This window comes from Stenella coeruleoalba (assembly GCF_951394435.1).
Source record: "Stenella coeruleoalba genome assembly, chromosome: 2".
Taxonomy (NCBI): Eukaryota; Metazoa; Chordata; class Mammalia; order Artiodactyla; family Delphinidae; genus Stenella; species Stenella coeruleoalba.
Window position 1 is genome coordinate 14,146,669 of NC_137147.1, and position 18,635 is coordinate 14,165,303.

Consider the following 18,635-nt stretch of genomic DNA (forward strand, 5'->3'; position numbering starts at 1 on the left):
GCATCAATTGGACTGGTAAAATCAAACCCTATCGCGGATTTCCAGTGCCTGGGCTGTGAGGAATGCTGGGGGTGTTCTGGCACTTGGGTCATCGTGGAGATCCACCTGTTGCTTGCTGTACCCTGACGTCCACGTGTGCCTGGAAGGGTGACTGCGGTTTGTTCTGAGGCTCAGAGTTCAGACGCCCTCCCTCATCCCTGCAGGCGTCATTTGCAGGGGGGCATTCTTTCTGCTGTCCAGTCCATCCTCAGCTGCCTTGCGCGACTTCCCGTCCAATGCACTCAAGGAATTCAAACCGCCTTTCATCTCTACTTTTGCTGTCAAGTTTCTTTAAAAATGGCCAAAGTCGAAGAAGAACACAGAGCTAAAAATAGCAATGAGATGCACTCTAACTACTTGGAGAAAGTACTTTGGGGAGATGTCTGCTCTGCAGATCAGCTGGAATTGGCTGGCCCCCAAGTGTCTTCTGACTTCCCTTCCTCATTAGCCTCTCTTGATTGGCTGGGTGTCAGAGTGGCACAACTGGCCCAAAGCAGATGGATTTGGTTTTGCCAAGAGCTTTGAAACTGTACTGGGCTTAGGGTGAGGAGTTTCAGTGCATCTTGGTTGGTTTAGAGCTGTTACGCCTCTTTTCCCTAAAAGTTACACGCCCGGGGCCAGCCATGTGTGTGAAGGAGTAGGATATATATGTAGCTAAGAAAAGAGGCATTTATCTTCAGGTTTCCAGAGTAGCTCAAACAATTGTGAGAGATGTCATCACATTTGTGCTATTGTTTTCAAGGCCATACAATTGTATGTTGTCTTTTTAATAGCCTGTGAAATCGGGAACTTCAGAATTCCTTTACATCTTTGCTTGGTCCGGGTGAAATTTAGGTAGGTAGGTCTGATTAATCCTAATTTTAATGACCATCATAAATATCCTAAATATTTAAGAAAAAAAGGGAACTCCCTCCACTCTCAAAAATTAATACATAATTTAAAAAAAATCTATTCTGTTCTCCCTTCAGAAAGTGTAAATGGAGACCTATTGGGTTTTTGCAAGTGGATTTCAAAGTTATGTGCATCCTTATTTTTCCTCTAGATCTGTAGCAATGATATGAATATCATTCATGGTTGGATTATTTTCACAAAAGGCATTTTATTTACTTAGAGCATTTTCTTATAGGATTTTTGTTCATTAAGTTCCACATTAGGGAAGATTTGCTCTAAGCATGTTAGTTTTGGGTTATTTCTGCAGGACAGAAGCATGAGGGAAAAATTGATAAGGTTTATGAAATTGAGTGATTTCACCATGAGATTCTGTCTCATGGGTGGTAGACTTTTTTTCTTTTCTCATAGGGTTAACCATTCTCCTAATTACTCTAGGCATTGAGAATTAAATTATTACAGATTTCAGATGCTTCTTGAATCCACATCCAATTCAATACATCCCATTTACTTTTTATGTACATGTTAAAATCAGAAGTATCGTGGTGAGAATTCTGGAGTGTGGGTGGGGATTTGCTAATGTTTTTTTTCCTGTTGTGTTTCTGCATTTGCTGTATCTGTATAGAGGGTTCACGAGACACTTACATTGTAATAGGTTTTTTAAACTCTGTGTGTGTTCTTCTGAATTATTATTTTTTTAACTTTATTTTATTGATGTATAGTTGATTTACAATGTTCTGTCAGTTTCTGCTGTACAGCAAAGTGATTCAGTTTTATATATATATATATCTTTTTTATATTCTTTTCCATTATAGTTTATCACAGGATATTGAATTCAGTTCCCTGTGCTATACAATAGGACCTTGTTGTATATCCATTCGATGTATCATGGTTTGCCTCTGCTAATCCCAAACTCCCATTCCATCCCCCTCCCACCCCTCCTCCCCCTTGGCAACCACCGTCTGTCCTCTATGTCTGTGAGTCTGCTTCTGTTTCATAGATAAGTTCATTTGTGTCATATTCTTGTGTTCCTCTGGCGGGCAGTACTGGCTTATCAAGAAGTTGCTGATGCCCATGAACAAAAGTTTTACAGTAAAGATACTGGCATAGAAAGAAGGGAGCTGCCCAGTCATGGCAGAGGAAGGTTTAGTTTAGAATCAAGTAGAAGAAAATGTAGCTGATTTATGCTCACACTCTCACCTTTATACTTTGTATTTTCAATGTATGTCCACATTTTTTCTTTATGTTTAAAGCGAGCAGGAGGATGTTTGTCTAGATAATCAGACTAGGAAAGAGCTCTGTTAATAGGTTCCAGCCACAAGGATTGGGAGTGCAGGCCAGGAGGATCCCCTAAAAAACCCAGTTCCTAGAAGCAGGGTAGTAGGTGAAGCTTGGTCACACAGTGACACAGGGACCCAGCAACCGGCCAGCAAAGCCCAGCTGCGACCGTGGGCCCTGACCACAAGCAGAACTGGCGAAACCGGACTGCACGGGGCCGGGGAGAACCTGCTCTGTGAAGTCACCCTACGGGTTGAGACTAAAAGAACCCAAAAGCAGCAAAATGAGCAGATGTGCCCCATTCCTTCGAGGACAGAGCCTTGTTTTTGACAGGAGGGAGGGAACGTGGGCCTGTCACTTCTTGGGAGAGTTGACACTTGTACAAGGCCTTAAAAAGTAAATAGATGGGGGTGGTGCCAGGAGGGAAACAACCAGAGCACACGGGCACGAGAGGACCACAGGTAGAGAGAGCGATGGGGACTCTATGGGGTGGATGCAGAAATGAGGGCTTTGCGGGCACTTTGGAATAATGACATCATCACGCACTCCAAGATGTTTTTCAGAAGAAAGCTGAGATTTCCAAAGAGGAAGTAATGGAAGGTAAAACCTGAAATCAGTGGAACAGAATGACCTAATTGGTACAGTGGGGAACCGATGTGTATTGTCTAATAGTTGTTTGCTTTATAAGCTGTTGAGCAGAGAGGTAGTATAGTTATTTTTTTCCAGCGTAAAACCAATTGCAAGAATTAACCGGAAGCACTCAGGGTCCTGTTGAGGACGGCCTCTGGGTTTCGGTTCTTGCAGATTCACTGGCAAGAGGGCCTGCTGAATCGTCTTGCAGTTTTGAGGATAATGGGGTAAGATTTGGTTTGGATTACAGCAGGCATGGGTACTTAACATAATTGGTCATTTCATCAATTCACAGTATTTATTTTATTTTAAATGCCATTTAGGCTGCTAGAGACATTTTAGTATGTTAGCAGTTTCAGTGGGTAGAGAGCACTTCAGATCTTGTACAATAGTAACCTAGCTGATTGCCAGAAGGGGACAAACCCTTCGTTAAAAGGGGACCCAGGATGGGGCCCAACAGCTGAGTGTGGCTTATTCAGAGGCCTCAGGAGTGGCCAGCTGACAGGTGTCCCCAACTGTCTCCTCTGCCTGTCTCTGTGTGTCTTGGTGACAGTCTCTGTGTGTGAAATACATTTTTTTAACCATCTTTTTTTTTTAATTTTTACTAGAGTATAGTTGATTTACAATGTCGTGTAAGTTTCAGGTGTACAGCAAAGTGAATCAGTTATACATATACACATAGCCACTCTTTTGTAGATTCTTTTCCCATATAGGCCATTACAGAGTATTGAGTAGACTGTCCTTGTGAAGTACATTTTAAAATTTCTTAGGTTATAATATCTCTTATTTTCTTAATTAAAAGAGTAAACTGGGCTTCCCTGGTGGCACAGTGGTTGAGAGTCCGCCTGCCGATGCAGGGGACACGGGTTCGTGCCCCGGTCTGGAAGGATCCCACATGCCGCAGAGCCGCTGGGCCCGTGAGCCATGGCAGCTGAGCCTGCGCGTCCGGAGCCTGTGCTCCGCAACGGGGGAGAGGCCACAACAGTGAGAGGCCCGCGTACCGCAAAAAAAAAAAAAAAAAAAAAAAAAAAAGAAGAGTAAACTATTGTAAGTTTTCTTCCAAACTCCCTGGCCCCAAACTCCCCCCTCTCCTTCTGCCACATAGACACACATATTCCCTTCACCCATCAATCTTAAAATTAGGTTACTTTATTTAAACATCACCCTTGGATGAATTATTTTAATGAGTCAGTGATTCCTAATTAAAGACATTCCTCACCTCTGGTCTGACCCTTCAGCGTCTGCCCCTGGAGGGTGCATCCCCCAGCCGCACATGGCATCGCTGCTCTTGCTCGCATCATTTCTTCTACTAAGAGTTGCTACGAGCTGCCGCCCATCCGATCCGCCACGTCTGCCCCACTTTGGCCTTCATAGGCTCTATAGGCCTCCAAGCTCCCCACGGAGTTCTGTTCAGAGAGAAGCTGCTGCCTGTACAGCTCTGAGCCAGCTGACCATCTGGGCCTACCCACACTGCGCCACCTGCAAGCATTTCATTAGTCTTTGTCTCTGTGTGTCAGGCACTGGATTAGGCTGGAACCTCCCTGGGAGGCCCAGGGACTGCCCCTCCACCACTGACCGCCCGTCCCGGGGTCAGACCACACGTCCCAACCCTTCTTGCAAAGCAGCTCAAGCCCTGATGCCACCACAGGTCATGCAGACCTGCCCAGTTAGCAACCCCCTGGCAGCCTTCTGGGCCCTCCCTCCACTTTTCTCCTCTCCATCCCTCCTGTATGGGGCCACTAATTATTATTAACTCTATTCCCATAGGATGCAGGGGTGGAATTCAAAGAAATTCCCTAGCACGCATAGCAGATGCTTATTTCTTTTCACTCCTGACAGCCCCCTGGATGAGCTAATGAAATGGAAAGAAGACCTTCCAGGCCTTTTCAGTGCACAGAGCAGGACTGAGCTGCCGCAGGCCCGAGAGCAGACAGGGGAAAGGAAACCAGCTCTTCTGCTGTCAGATGCACGTTGCCCCCACGAGCGCACAGATGTGCTCGCCACTGGTGTGACACATGCAGGAAGTTGATTATGCCCAGTAGATGACCTGCTTTGGGGAATGCCAACTTCCCAAGTTCTAGGCCGGCTTCATGCACTTACTTTCCTGGGAGTCCTATTATGTACCGCCCACTCTCCACAACCCTTACGCCTTACCCTCTCCCGCAGCTCCACAGTGGGTTTTTTCTGGTAAAATGTATGCAGTACCTCCCTTTGGTTGTGTTTGGGGCTGTGAAAGGCTCAGCAGCAAGTAGTCAGTATATCAGAAACGAGTTTTCGTGGAAAGGAGCCTTGGATTACCAGTGAGGGGACCTGGCTGTGGTCCCAACTCTGCCACTTGGTAAACTCTGACCTTGGGCAAAACTCAGGCATCCCTAGGGTTTCGTGTTCTTGCCTGTGAATTAAGGAGCGGACCTCAGGAGTGGCAGGGGTTTCCTGTGGATTACAGCTCTGATGAGCCATACTAACAACTTCTCTAAAGTGGGTCGAGGACTTTCCTGGTGGTCCGGTGCTTAAGACTCCGTGCTTCCACCGCAGGGTACACAGGTTTGATCCTTGGTTGGGGAAGATCCTGCATGCTGCATGGTGCGACCAAAAAAAAAAAAAGAAAAGAAAAAATGAAATATAGTAAAGTGGGTCAAAATGGTTTCGAGGCATAGCTCAGCGGGAGCAGTGCCACCTTCAGCCAGCAGTGTCAGCGGATGGCCCACGGAGAGGAAACAGGGTGACGGCTCCCTGGGTGTATCTTGACCCTTGAACAAACCCTTTCTCGTGGATCGTAGGGAGGCAACATACTACAGATTTGGACAACTTGGAAAGGACCCATCTTGGCCTCGTGGGCACCTGGCTTAACCCTCTCTGTGGGGGTAATAATAAACATGCTTGCCGTATGGGGTTCCTATAGGGCTCAATGAATTCATATCAGTAAAGCCCTGAGAACAGGCTAAATTCCCAGAGTCAGTTATTATAACATTTTACAAAACTATGAATCTTAGGAAAGCAGGGCTAACATCCTCTGAACGTGGTGTCCCTGTGTTATTTCTCTTCTCTGCTAAAATTTCCCTTGTCCATTTGTTGGGCCTACTGATTCTCAGAACAGGGCAAAAGACGGGATAGCCCGGATCCTTTTGGATTTATACGTGGATCTGAAAGACAACTTGTTCAACTCTTTATATCAGATTCCTTTCAAATAGGACTGCTTCCTTGTGAGGTTCCCCCAGCTCACAAAGACTGAGTTATACCCCTTGCTGTACAGTTGTACATAGCCAACAGGTGCATAGATAACCACGCAGAAAAGCACGGATTCAGCACCACGTCAGCCCAGCTTTAAATCCCTCTCTCTTTGGGCACCAGCTGTTTGACCTTGGGCCTCAGATTCAGTTGTCTGTAAAATGGGGCTACGAGTTGTGCTCCCCAGAATCTTGGCAGAGATTAAAGGAGGGTGTGAACGTGGAAACATTTGTCCAGTCCAGTGCCTGGCCTGGCACCTCACAGACACTTAATAAGGAGTGGAGTTAACCTTTGACTCTGTGCCCGTTAATCCTGGCCGGTGTATTCAGGGTGAAAGGTTCCAAAATTCCTTAAAGGAGCCGTCTCCCAGCAAAAGCCCCTCCTGTGCGTGATGTCCACGCACACTGCCAGCCTCGCCAGTGTTTCCTTTCTGATGGAACCAGGGTGTCTGCGTGGCCTGGGTCTCTAGTCCAGGCGCTTCCTTCTTTCTGTCCATCAACACACAGACTGAAGGCTTTGTTCGGTTTACCCTGCCCCTCCCCTACATTGCTTTCCCATTTGGTTGCCGCCTCTGGGCTCTTTGGCTTCTTTCATCTAATCTGCTCCACAAGCTGACTCTTTTGTCCATTTTGCAAAGAGGGCATCCGCCTAATGCATAAATCTCTTGATTCTTGCCCCCAGGCACACCCGTTTCAAAAAAAAAAAAAGCAACAGTAATAACAGAAAGGAAACAAAAAAAAAACCTCTCTACTTTCCCCCCAGTGCTAATTGCCTTCTGTCTTTGTTTGGCCTGCAGAAGCCCTTTGGTTTTTCGGAGGAGCTCTTATCTCTTGGCCTGTTTGTCTTATTGTTCTGCCCTGAGTTATTTGTATAGATATTTATGTAATACAGTAGTAAAGTCACCTGCCTATTTTTGTTTACCATCGAGTGAAGTTAAACGGCTGCTGCTCTGTTCTTCTCATCACTCAGGTTCTGTGCGGTCACTGAGAACATGCTCTTAAGTTACTTAAAAACTGTAAGGAAATGCAGTTTTATTTTATTTTTACCCCCATCGTTTTTTTTATTGAAGTGTAGTTGTTGTACAATATTATATGTTACAGGTGCACAGTATAGTGCTTCACAATATTTAAAGCTTATACTCCATTTATAGTTATTAGAAAGCATTGGCTGTATTCCCTGTGCTATACAGTATATTCTTGTAGTTTATTTTGTACCTAATAGTTTATACGTCTTAATCCCCTCCCGCCTTTCCTCTCCCCACTGGTAACCATTGGTTTGTTCTCTACATCCGAGTCTGCTTCTTTTTTGTTATATTCACTAGCTGGTTGTATTTTTCAGATTCCACATGTAAGTAATACCATACAGTATTTGTCTTTGTCTGACTCAGGAAATGCAATTTTAAAAGAAGCCTTTGATAGAATTCTGACCTTCACTGTTTTTTCCCCCCTTAATTTATTATTATTTATTTATTTATTTTTCGCTGTGTTGGGTCTTCGTTGCTGTGTGCGGGCTTTCTCTAGTTGTGGCGAGCGGGGGCTACTCTTCATTGCGGTGCGCAGGCTTCTCATCACGACGCCTTCTCTTGTTGCGGAGCACAGGCTCTAGGCGCGTGGGCTTCAGTAGTTGTGGCATGTGGGCTTCAGTAGTTATGGCATGTGGGCTTCAGTAGTTGTGGCTCACAGGCTCTAGAGCGCAGGCTCAGTAGTTGTGATGCACGGGCTTAGTTGCTCCGCGGCATGTGGGATCTTCCCAGACCAGGGCTCGAACCCGTGTCCGCTGCATTGGCGGGCAGATTCTTAACCACTGTGCCACCAGGGAAGCCCTTCACTGTCTCTTGGGAATCCAGATTTGCCCCAACTTCCCAGTGTCTGCAGCCTGACATGGACTCTCCACCAGCCAGATAGCCTGTGTTTTCCTATCTGACTTTAATTTCAGCCAGTCTCTGTACCATTGTCCATAGAAACCCTTTTCATGAAAATCCAGTGTTGTACTCGGCCCTGTAGACAGAAATAGGGAAGCCAGCAGGAACTGCTAGCTTTACCAGGGACCTGGCATTGAGCGCTTCCTCTGGGCCAGGCCCCTGCCGGGTGGGTGGGTGCAAGCTGGTTCTGCTGTTTCCAGAGGAAGGTGGAAACTGGGGCAGGAGTTTAGGAGATGGAGGGCAGGGCCGGAGAGGGAGTTTTAGAAGTTGTCAATCCAGAAATGACCGTGGAAGTTACGAGCCTACATGAGATTTTCAGGGGGTTATAGAATGAAGAAGAGGGGAAAGCTCCATGTTGAAGACCTAGATTTGTGATAGAAAGAGGAGTGCAGCTGACAGCAAGCAACCATGGCATCAAAGAAGCCGCTCAGTCAGAAACTGGAGGAAATCACTGAAATGAAGGGAAAGAGTTTCAGAGAGAGGGGACTGGGCAAGAGCATCCACTCTGCAGAGAAGCCAGTGGGGGCGTGGGGGGGATGGATGGGGCTGAAGAAAAGCCACCTGTGGGCTCTGATGATTAAAGTGGCACTAGGGCCTTCGGGGCACGGCCGCTAATCTTCTGTCTCTATGGACCTGCCTGTTCTGGACGTTTCACATAAATGGAATCAGACAGTAAGTGACCTTTTGTGTCTGGCTGTATATATTCTTTACACTATTCCTATGTTAGCTTTATGCCTTAGGTATAATTACTCCCGTTTTGCAGATGGGAAAAATAAGGCCTGGAGCAACTGTGCTGCTCAAGGTCACAGAGCCAGGATCAGAAACCTGGACTCACACTCATCTTTGGCTCAAAATGGCATCAGTATTTCTAAACAGCTTTGCACTTTAGGTGTTTAGACAGACAGTCTGCTGTGTTTTGCAAACTGGGGCTGGGGAGAATCCAGTTATAATGCTTAAAAGCAATTTATAACGACGAGACAAAAAGATGGAAGTGAATGCTTGTCTTCTTTTGTTTGAGTAGTTAAGAGGCTTCCTTTCTTCTTTTGTCCCCTCACATGACTATTGTAAACAGCTAACTTTAAGATATTTTAAAGGCTGAGGAAAGAGAAAGGGAAATCCTGAAATTAGTCATTCAAAGATTAATGCAATGAGAGGGCGTAATTCTTAACAGAATGAATATTTTATTTGAGTGTATCTGAATTTTGTACTAGGAAATAGAGAGATAAAGATAGTTTTACACAGATTACAACTCAGCAACAGGAATATTTCCTTATAGTTTAGTTTTTGGAGCATTTAAAAATGTTTTCCTTGTCTATTAAATTGTATCATATAGATGATAAAATAAAAAGATTAGACAACTTTGGATCGTATTGTACTGCAGAGCCTGCTTTTATCAAAGTGCTCAATCTTATTAAAATACAATTGAAAAAGTCAGCCCCCTTGAAGTCCTGTTTAACCGTGCGTGGATGGAAGTTTAGAAATATTTCAATACAATTGCCAAGAGGCTTGCAATGAAGAAGAATTTTTTAGAGTAGACGAAGGGAAATGTTCACATTACAGTTTCAGAAGTGAACTTGAAAGCATCCACCTGTAAACTGCAAGAGGTCAAGTTTGTGTTCTTGTTTGGTTCCCTTGACGACCAAAAGGTGTGGCTCAGAACTCCTGGGTAGTACTGGCTGCAGTGCATGTGATAGGTCAGGAGTGTATGGCGGTGTGTGTGTGTGTGTGTGTGTGTGTGTGTGTGTGTGTGTGTGTGTAGATGTGACTCCCCTGCCAACCCCCTGCCCCTCTTCCTCTGGTGTTTCCATCCCACAAAAGACGGTATGAGGATAAAAGACCTCAGTTTTCAATTCAGGCCTTCCTGGATCCATTCCCTGCCTTGCTGCCTAATTGCTGTCTGACTTTGGGAAAGTTATGTAAACTTCTTTGAACTGCTGTAAAATGCAAAAATACCAGTCTTGCAAGATGAGTATAATTATATGTGAAGATTAGATGACAATCTGTGTATTGTCCCTGGCACTTAGTAGGTGCTGCAGGTGTAGCTGACACGGCCACTACTTTCCCTCCAGGGGAGGCAGCGTGACTGGGAGAGAAGAGTATGGATCTCGGTGCTGGCCAGTCTTGGGTACAAAGGCCGACCTCTGCCGTCCACCAGCTGCGTGATTTCAAGCAGCTTATCCGATTGTTCGAGCCTTTCCAGCCAGTAAGACAGATAGTAGTGCTTCATGGGATTTTGTGAGAATTACAATCGTGTATGTACAGGGCTGGCACAGGGCCTGGTGATCATTGTGTTCAGTAAATAGGATTCATTATGTTTATGATAGCATTTCTGCGATTTCCTAAGGTTTTCAATTCCTTCCACCCCCAGACAACAACATAAAAAAAAAAAATCCTTGCCCAGTTGAACTGATGTTATATCTTCAGGAATGTTTAAGACTGTTTTCAGCCTCTCTGAAGCTCCTGCTACATGAAGGCAAATGTCTACAAGATATGCACAGGAGGAGGAGAACTTGAGCCCTCACCAGCTGTTCTCACGGACGCTTTTGAGTGACTAAGATCTTGCAGAAATATGACACAGAAAAAGAAGTTTCCTTGGGGATGGTTTGGAATAGTTTGTGATCTGTATTCCTGTTTCTTCCTCTTAGTGTCTTGATGGTGCCAGAATACGAACTATTTGCAAAGATGCGTTTCAAAGATGGGAGGGAGGGAGAGGGAGAGAAAGAAGGAGAGACATACTGGCAGTGATAAAGAACTTTAGAACTTCGTTTAAAGGATCTCGCTGAGCTTGTCCCCTGCTCCACGGTCACTGTAGCGCACATGGTTGGCCCCTCTTTGGGCTGTGATTTTTTTTTTTTTATGCGGCGTGCTCAGGATGACCGCATTCTGCTTATTGGATACACCTTGCAGGGAGGTGTTAGAACCACAGGTCTGTGCCTGATGACACCTGCCAGTAGGGCTACTCTAACCCAGTGTCTTGGCTGTGGAGTCATTTCCTACACGTTGGACAAGATTCTGAGGACATTGTGACAAGAGACCAAAAGCCTGTGACATGTAGAAAGGCCAGTTCTGTATTTAGCATTTGTGTGTACCATAGTTCTCAGACTGAGAGACTTCCTTTTTTAAGTTTTGCCATGGTTGGGAAATGAAACAATTATGCATGAAGTTTTCACTTTTAAACTTTTGCAGCTGTTGTGGGCCCTAACTGGGGTGCTCACGGGGACGGCATGGGTACCAGTAGCCATATCAGGGCATCAGTGGCATCTTTCTTCTCTTGTGGGGCCCACTGTTCGCTCCCCCAACATGATATTGCAACATAATATTACAAATGAGAGGCGCCAACTTTTTACAGGAGCTCCCTGGCCTCGGCGATTGGTTGAGACAGGCACGTGACCGAGCCCAGGCCAGAGTTCTACTCTGGTCTTTCTTCTCTTGGGTATGGGAGCTCTAAAGCATGTGCTGTCGTCACAAGGCCTTCCACGTATCAATAGAATTGACCAGTGTACAAGAAATGGCACCAGCGCAAAGAAGCAGAGACAAGGGACCACTCTACTACGGTCCTTCCTGTGGTTCGATTAGATGAGCTCATAAATTCTCCCTTTTACTTGACCCAGCTTGACGTGGGTGTTTTTGTCTGTGTGTGTATGTGTACATCCAAGAGTCCTAACTAATAAAGAATCTCGATAAGGGAATAGCATCCATTCAGCTAAATGTATATCACTGATGATTTCTGTGTGTCAGTGAAATTCCAACCTCCCCATTGTCCTGGGAGGCCCACTTAGTGGTTTGGCTGTCATTTGAAAGCAGATGAGCTCGGAGAGCTTTCTGGAGATGGTGACTTGAGTTAAACAAACAAAGTAGGATTGTGGTAATAATAATACCTATTCTCTCTGTCCCCCAACTCAGCGTTGCCTTTGGTAGGAATAGGCTCGGAGAGGCTCAGACTGAATTTACAAAGTGGCTGCCTGCAGCCTCTTGGGCTACAAACTTTCACTCTAGCGTTTTCCCAGTGTTCCCAGAAGAAGTTACGAACAGCACTGTAATTAGACCAGCTTGGATCACATGACCACCTGGAACCAGCACTGTAATCCGAGGAATGGGAGGCGCGGGTTGGGTTACACGGGGGGTGGAAGCATCACTTGGAAGCACATGGACGGATGGGGAGATGGAAGGGTCTCCAGATTGCAAGTCAGGGTCAGTTCCCAAAGAGGGGGAAAGGAACTGTCCATGACAACAGCACAACCATTTTAAAAAACGAGGCAATGGACAAGAAAGCGTTAGGTCACATATGCAAGTATTCGTGGCCATCCAGTGGAAGGTCAAAGGCTGAGTGCACATCTTCCCCTTTGAGACTCTTCCAGCTTTCTTTGCACGAGAAGGGCCATCATCCACGGGTGTACAGGTGCCAAGGTCTCAGGGCATATGGTGGTGTCGGTCAAGTTAAGTAATTTCGCAGAGGCCCAGGATCTTGGGCAATGATGACATTCACCTTTCCTGGCAAAGTGGGGGTCGGTGGAATGCATTACTTTAACCAGACTTGCCTCATTGGTGATAAAGGAGAGGAAGAAGATGGGATACAACTTCCCTTCGTTGAGGATTAACCTTGAGCAACCAACCTCGGGATGTCTGAGAAGTTCTCTTAGCAGCCAGAGTTGATCCCCAGGGTCCTCACTTCAGAATACAAGATGCTTGGACAGTTCATGTATTCATCAGCTAGGGCGGCCACAACAAAATACCTCAGACCGAGGGGCTTCTGCCACACAGATTCATTTTCTCACCGTTCTGGAGGCTGGGAGTCGGCAGGCTTGATTTTTCCCGGGCCTCTCCGTGGCTTGCAGGTGGCCACCCTCTCACTGTGTCCTCACATGGCCTCTTCTTTGTACGTGTGCTTCCTCTGGTCTCTCCCTCGTCTTAGAAGGACACCAGTCCTATCGGATTTGGGCCTTGTTAGGGTCCTGTTGCCTTAGAGCCTCACCCTTACTTCCCATTTAATCTTAATTACCTCTTTAAAGGCTCTGTATCCAAATTCAGTCATATTGGGGGTTAGAGTTTCAACATAAGAATTTGGGGAGGGAGACACAGTTCAGCCCATAATAGTGAATTACACGCATATATTTCACGAACATTCCTTGATTTTCTACAATGTGCCAGCTACCCTAGCTGTGACATCGCAGCCTAGCTGGGAGACAGAACCACTAAGAGGCCTGGGTGGTTTGTGCCACTGCAGAAGGGCTCAGATTCTGGGAGGAGGAAGTCAGGAGTCAGGGAACACTTCGCTGAGGGGTGCTGCTCGTGCAGTGCAAGGCTCTTGGCCCTGCAGCTCCTAAATCTGCCCATATGGACTCCTTGACACGGTTAACTGTGCCCTTCTCCATCACAGTGTTGCTCCGGGCCTCAGTACCAAAGATGCGTCACATTACATCAATGGCGGAAACGCTCACTTAGCCAAGCTTACAAAGTCACGAAACCCACCCCAAAGGCACAAGTCATTAACAAGTGCACAGACAGTCATATGTGACGTGCGTGGCTTCGAAAGCAGTGGCGAGATACGATGATCCAGGATGGAGATGGGAAAGTCACCATGTCCGTTTCAGGTAGCTTTCCTAATTCCTTGCAGGAAAGAAGATGGGGAGGTGAAAGAAAGGTGTTCCGGGCAGAATTGTGGGGAGATTCTTAGAAAGGTAGTAGAAGATCGGTTTGACTCTGAGGTGAAGGGAGTGGCTAGATAGTGGCATTGGGCTGGATGGTGCAATTTAAATCTGGAAACCAGCCGTATAAGGAGGGGTCAAGAACTAAGAGCCAACAGTCATAAACACCGGAAGCTCCTGCAGGATGGTACCCATCATATCACACGATCACAGCAGAAGGTGGTCAGGGTGACTTGGGTCGTAGTGGTCATCGCTGGGCTGAAGCCAGAAAAAGATGCAAGCAGCTTTGCTGAAGAGGTGAGAGGAGAGTGGCAGACCCAGAAGTAGCTTGGGTGGAGGTGAGGTGTGCGGGGCGACTGGGCAGGTGAGAGAGGTGTTAGAACCTCACATACCATTAGGCTGGGATGCTTTGCATTTCTCTCATTACCCAGTCTACTTAGGAAAAATAATAATAATCACATCTTAAATCGGTATAATTTGAAGAGTAATTGGGTAATGAAAATCCAGTTCAGAGCCAGAGATGGAGCCTCTTCCATTTCACTTGCTGGTTTGCAACTTAATTTTTAAAATTAAGATACCTCTAACGAGTCTCAAAATTGTTCAAAATCCAAAATATAGTGAGGGGAAGATAAGATGCTGAGTGAGAAAATGGATTCATGTCAAAACCCGCCATACTCTGTGTGTGTGTGTGTGTGTGTGTGTGTGTGTGTGTTGAGGGTAAGGGGGGCGCTCAGGGGTGGGATAGTTCTTCTCTATATAAGGACATTAACTACAAATGGCATTTGTTGGACATGTGAATCAATGAACTGGGAGAAAAATGGGATTGTCTAGAATAGCTTTTATACTGCAAAACTGAGCTTGGCATTGGAGGGACCTGACTTTGAATACTGACTCTGACAGCCCCTCATAATCAATCTCTCGCTCGCTCGCTCTCTGTCTCTTTCTCTCTCTCTCTCTCTCACACATACACACACACACACACACAGCTGCACGTTCATTTGCATATGTTCTTCTTGGCTTGCTCAGATACTCAGCCTTGAGCTTCTGTTTCTCCATCTGTAAGATCAGGAGGTTACCACCTAGCTCTCAAGAAGTAAATGAAATCACGTGCAAGCCAGTGTGCTTTGTGGTCCTGACGGTGTGGTCACCTGGGCTCAGTGTTGCCCCAGCCAGAGCTCACAGGGAAGGTGGGCAGAGAGAAATCAAGTTACGGTTCTCCTTGGGGTGTGAGGTAGTGACTGGAGGGGGTAGAAGGGGGCTCCTGAGGTGCCAGTTTGGTTACCTGGGTGCTGGTTACCAGGGAAAATTGTTTGTAAAAATTCACTGAGCTGGACACAGATGTGGACTTTGCTGGGTATATGTTACTTCAGTCAAAAGTTTCAAAGATGATTCGGCAACAAAAATTTCATTACACCTGCTTGACTTCAGATTATTTTTTATGCATATGTAGTGAACCTCAGAATTCTTACATGATTCAAAAAATGAGATTGTCATAGATTTTATTAAATCAATGTATTAAATTAAAGCTGGGTGAAACAAAATAATGAGAATTTCTCTCACAATTCAGGCGTGTTTTATTAAGGCCCACTGAACCTGCTTTTTATTGATATCGTTAATACAATATTTAGATTCCATTTTGAACGTGCCAGCTGGCAAAGATTACTGTAATGTCCATCTTTTCCGAGACTGGGTGGTTATTTTTTAACACTCATAACCAGAGAGTTAGGTTCTTAAATGTAGATTAAGATGAATCTATGTGACTATAAGTGACATTAGAAAAATAAATGAAAGCTCTTTATCAAAAACTTTGAGTAGGTCTTTGCCAAAACACATAGGAGACTCATGTAAAAGTGTAAAAGTTTACCTAAACAAAAGTGGTTTTTCTTTCCATCGTAGTGTCTTGATGGATAAATACGTCGGTAAAGTAATTGATGTAGAAATCATTATTTAAACCTTGAAACTTCCCAGCAAGCATTTTGCTAGTGGAGAAAACGTGTTTGAAAACTTTTGAGATTTAAAAACAAGCAGGCCAGGGTCAGGGTGGTAGGGGTGCAAAATGGGTGAAAGGGTCAAAAGGTACAGACTTCCAGTTATAAAATTAAAAAGCCTTGGGGTGTAGTGTACAGCATGGCGACTATTTAATAATACTGCATTGTATGCTTGAAAGCTGCTAAGAGAGTAGATCTTAAGTTCTTATCACAAGAAAAACAACTGTAACTGTGTGGTGATGGAGATTAACTATACTTACTGTGGTGATTATCTCACAATATATACAAATATCAAATCATTACATTGTACGCCCGAAACGAATATAATGTTACACATCTATTATATCTCAATTAAAAAGAAAAATAAAAACAAGCCAGGCCAGTTACACTGAGATTTGTAAGCTTCCAGTGGAATAGGAAATAACCAAGATCTTTTTCAACTGATAGCACGTAGAATTGTGGTTGTACCTTGAAGGCTGACTTAGAAGAGAGGACCCTTCCTCTGGAGCATTTGTTGAAATGATTAAGGTGTTCAGGAAAGCCTGTCAGACCACTGAACCATTTGTTATCTTCAATTAAACTCTAAGTCTTTACATCGGCCCTTTTGTAAATACTGTCTAAGTGGCTACTGCTGCCTCTTAAATTTTCAAATCTTCTAAGAATGTGTTGTCATAATAATAATAATAAACCATAGCATCATTTTTATGTTACTGCTCAGACCTAGATTTTGTCTTGTGTGTTCCCAAGCCAAAGGCTGTGATACTCCCCTATTTCAGGGACAGAGGGAATCTCAGATATGTCTGTATTTGTTTTTCCCCAAAGAGTTAAGGCAATACTACAGTGTGCTTTCTGTTTTTCAGCAAAGCTTAAGTACCTGACGCTCTGACTGTGATTAGTTTAACTGTCGAGAGTCTGCACGTTACAAGTATACTTTGCTTTATTGTGCTTCGCAAATACGGTGTTTTTTACAAATTGAAGGTCTGTGGCAGCCCTGCATCAAGCAGTTTTATTGACACAGTTGTTTCCAGTAGCATTTGCTCACTTCATGTCTCTGTGTTTTGGTAATTCTTGCAATACTTCAGACTTTGTCATTATTATTATATATGTTATGATGATCTGTGAACAGTAATCTTTGATGTTATTCCTCCGACTTGCTGAAGGCCCAGATGATGGTTAGCATTTTTTAGCAATAAAGTATTTCTTAGTTAACATATTGCATACTTAAGAGACAACAGTAGAATGTAAACATAACTTTTATCTGCACTGGGAGACCAAAAACTTCTTGTGACTGAGCTTTATTGCGGTATCAGCTTTTTTGCGGTGGTCTGGAACCGAACCCGCAGTATCTCTGACGTCTGCCTATAAATATTTCTGAAGGACTTTCTTCACTCCTGTAGTCATTTATACCAGGCTTTGAAGTATCAGTAGTGTGGCTTATATTCATACCCTACATCAGGTGTTCTGCTATTTTTATCTCAGTGATAGTGCAAGAAAGTACACACCCTTAGTTTTGGGGTCGCATCACAGTACAAAATTAAGTTGTGGGAGTGTCTGCGTGTGTCTCTTACGTGACTTAGCATATGTTTTCTGTCCGAATTTGTCCTCATCCTCCCCTCTTGTCTAATTAAAAAGTACTTGCTTCCTTGTTCGGAACAAGGTAATTTTGTATTCGGGACTTATTTTGGCGATACCAGCGGAGTGCCACAGATCACACAGGCCTCCAGTTTGCACTTGGTGCGCTTATGCAGGAACCAACTAGAGCCATGGAATTTCGGAGCTGGAAGGTTTCCTAGACACCCAGCTGGCCACACCCTCGGTGAGCAGACAGGTAAGCTGGGCCCAGGGAGTCCAGGATCTCTGGGTCACAGGGCAGATTGGTGGCAAAAGCAGCCCTCCCCAGGCCAGGCCAGCTCTCCTTTTCTGCCATCCTTGCAAATTGGAGTAAACTCCCCTTCTCTTCCTGGTATGCTCAGAGGTATGGAAAGGAAGGAAGGAAATCCCAAAGGGCATTGCATAATCGAAAGCAGTAATATAAAACGGATGCTTCTTCCTTATCACACTGGCACCAGTCCTGGCCTCGGATCCCAGCTTTTCTTTATTTTTTTTCTAAATTTATTTTATTGTAGTATAGTTGATTTACAATGTTGTGTTAATTTCTGCTGTACAGCAAAGTGATTCAGTTATATATATTATACACACACACATGCACACGCGCGCACACACACACACACACACATTCTTTTTCATATTCTTTTCCATTATGCTTTATCACAGGATATTGAATATAGCTCCCTGTGCTACACAGTAGGACCTTGTTGTTTATCCATCCTATATATAATAGTTTGCATCTGCTAATACCAAGCTCCCATTCCATCCCTCCCCCACCCCACCCCCTTGGCAACCACAAGTCTGTTCTCCATGTCTGTGACTCTGTTTCTGTTTCATAGATAAATTCATTTGTGTCATATTTTAGATTCCACATATAAGTGATATCATATTTCTCTGTCTGACTTAGTTCACAGAGTATGATCATCTCTAGGTCCCTCCATGTTGCTCCAAAAGGCATTATTTCATTCTTTTTTATGGCTGAGTAATATTCCATTGTATATAGGTATCACGTCTTCTTTATCCATTCATCTGTTGATGGACATTTAGGTTGTTTCCATGTCTTGGCTATTGTGAGTAGTGCTGCTGTGAACATAGGGGTGCATGTATCTTTTCGAATTAAGAGTTTTCTCCGGATATATGCCCAGGATTGGGATTGCTGGATTGTATGGTAGTTCTGTTTTCAGTTTTTAAGGAACCTCCATACTGTTTTCCATAGTGGCTGCACCAATTTACATTCCGACCAACAGTGTAGGAGGGTTCTCTTTTCTCTACATCCTCTCCAACATTTGTGATCTGTAGACTTTTTAATGATGGCCATTCTGACCAGTGTGAGGTAGTACCTAGTAGTTTTGATTTGCATTCCTCTAATAATTAGCGATGTTGAGAATCCCAGCTTTTTTACCCACTAGC

The 18,635-nt window shown here is 44.6% G+C and overlaps 1 protein-coding gene across 7 annotated transcripts in view; it reads left to right on the plus strand.

The window, feature by feature from the left end:
* FOXN3 (forkhead box N3) overlaps window positions 1-18,635 on the plus strand; it is a 402,973-nt gene that overhangs the window by 282,687 nt on the left and 101,651 nt on the right. The gene's annotated exons all lie outside the window — the stretch shown is intronic.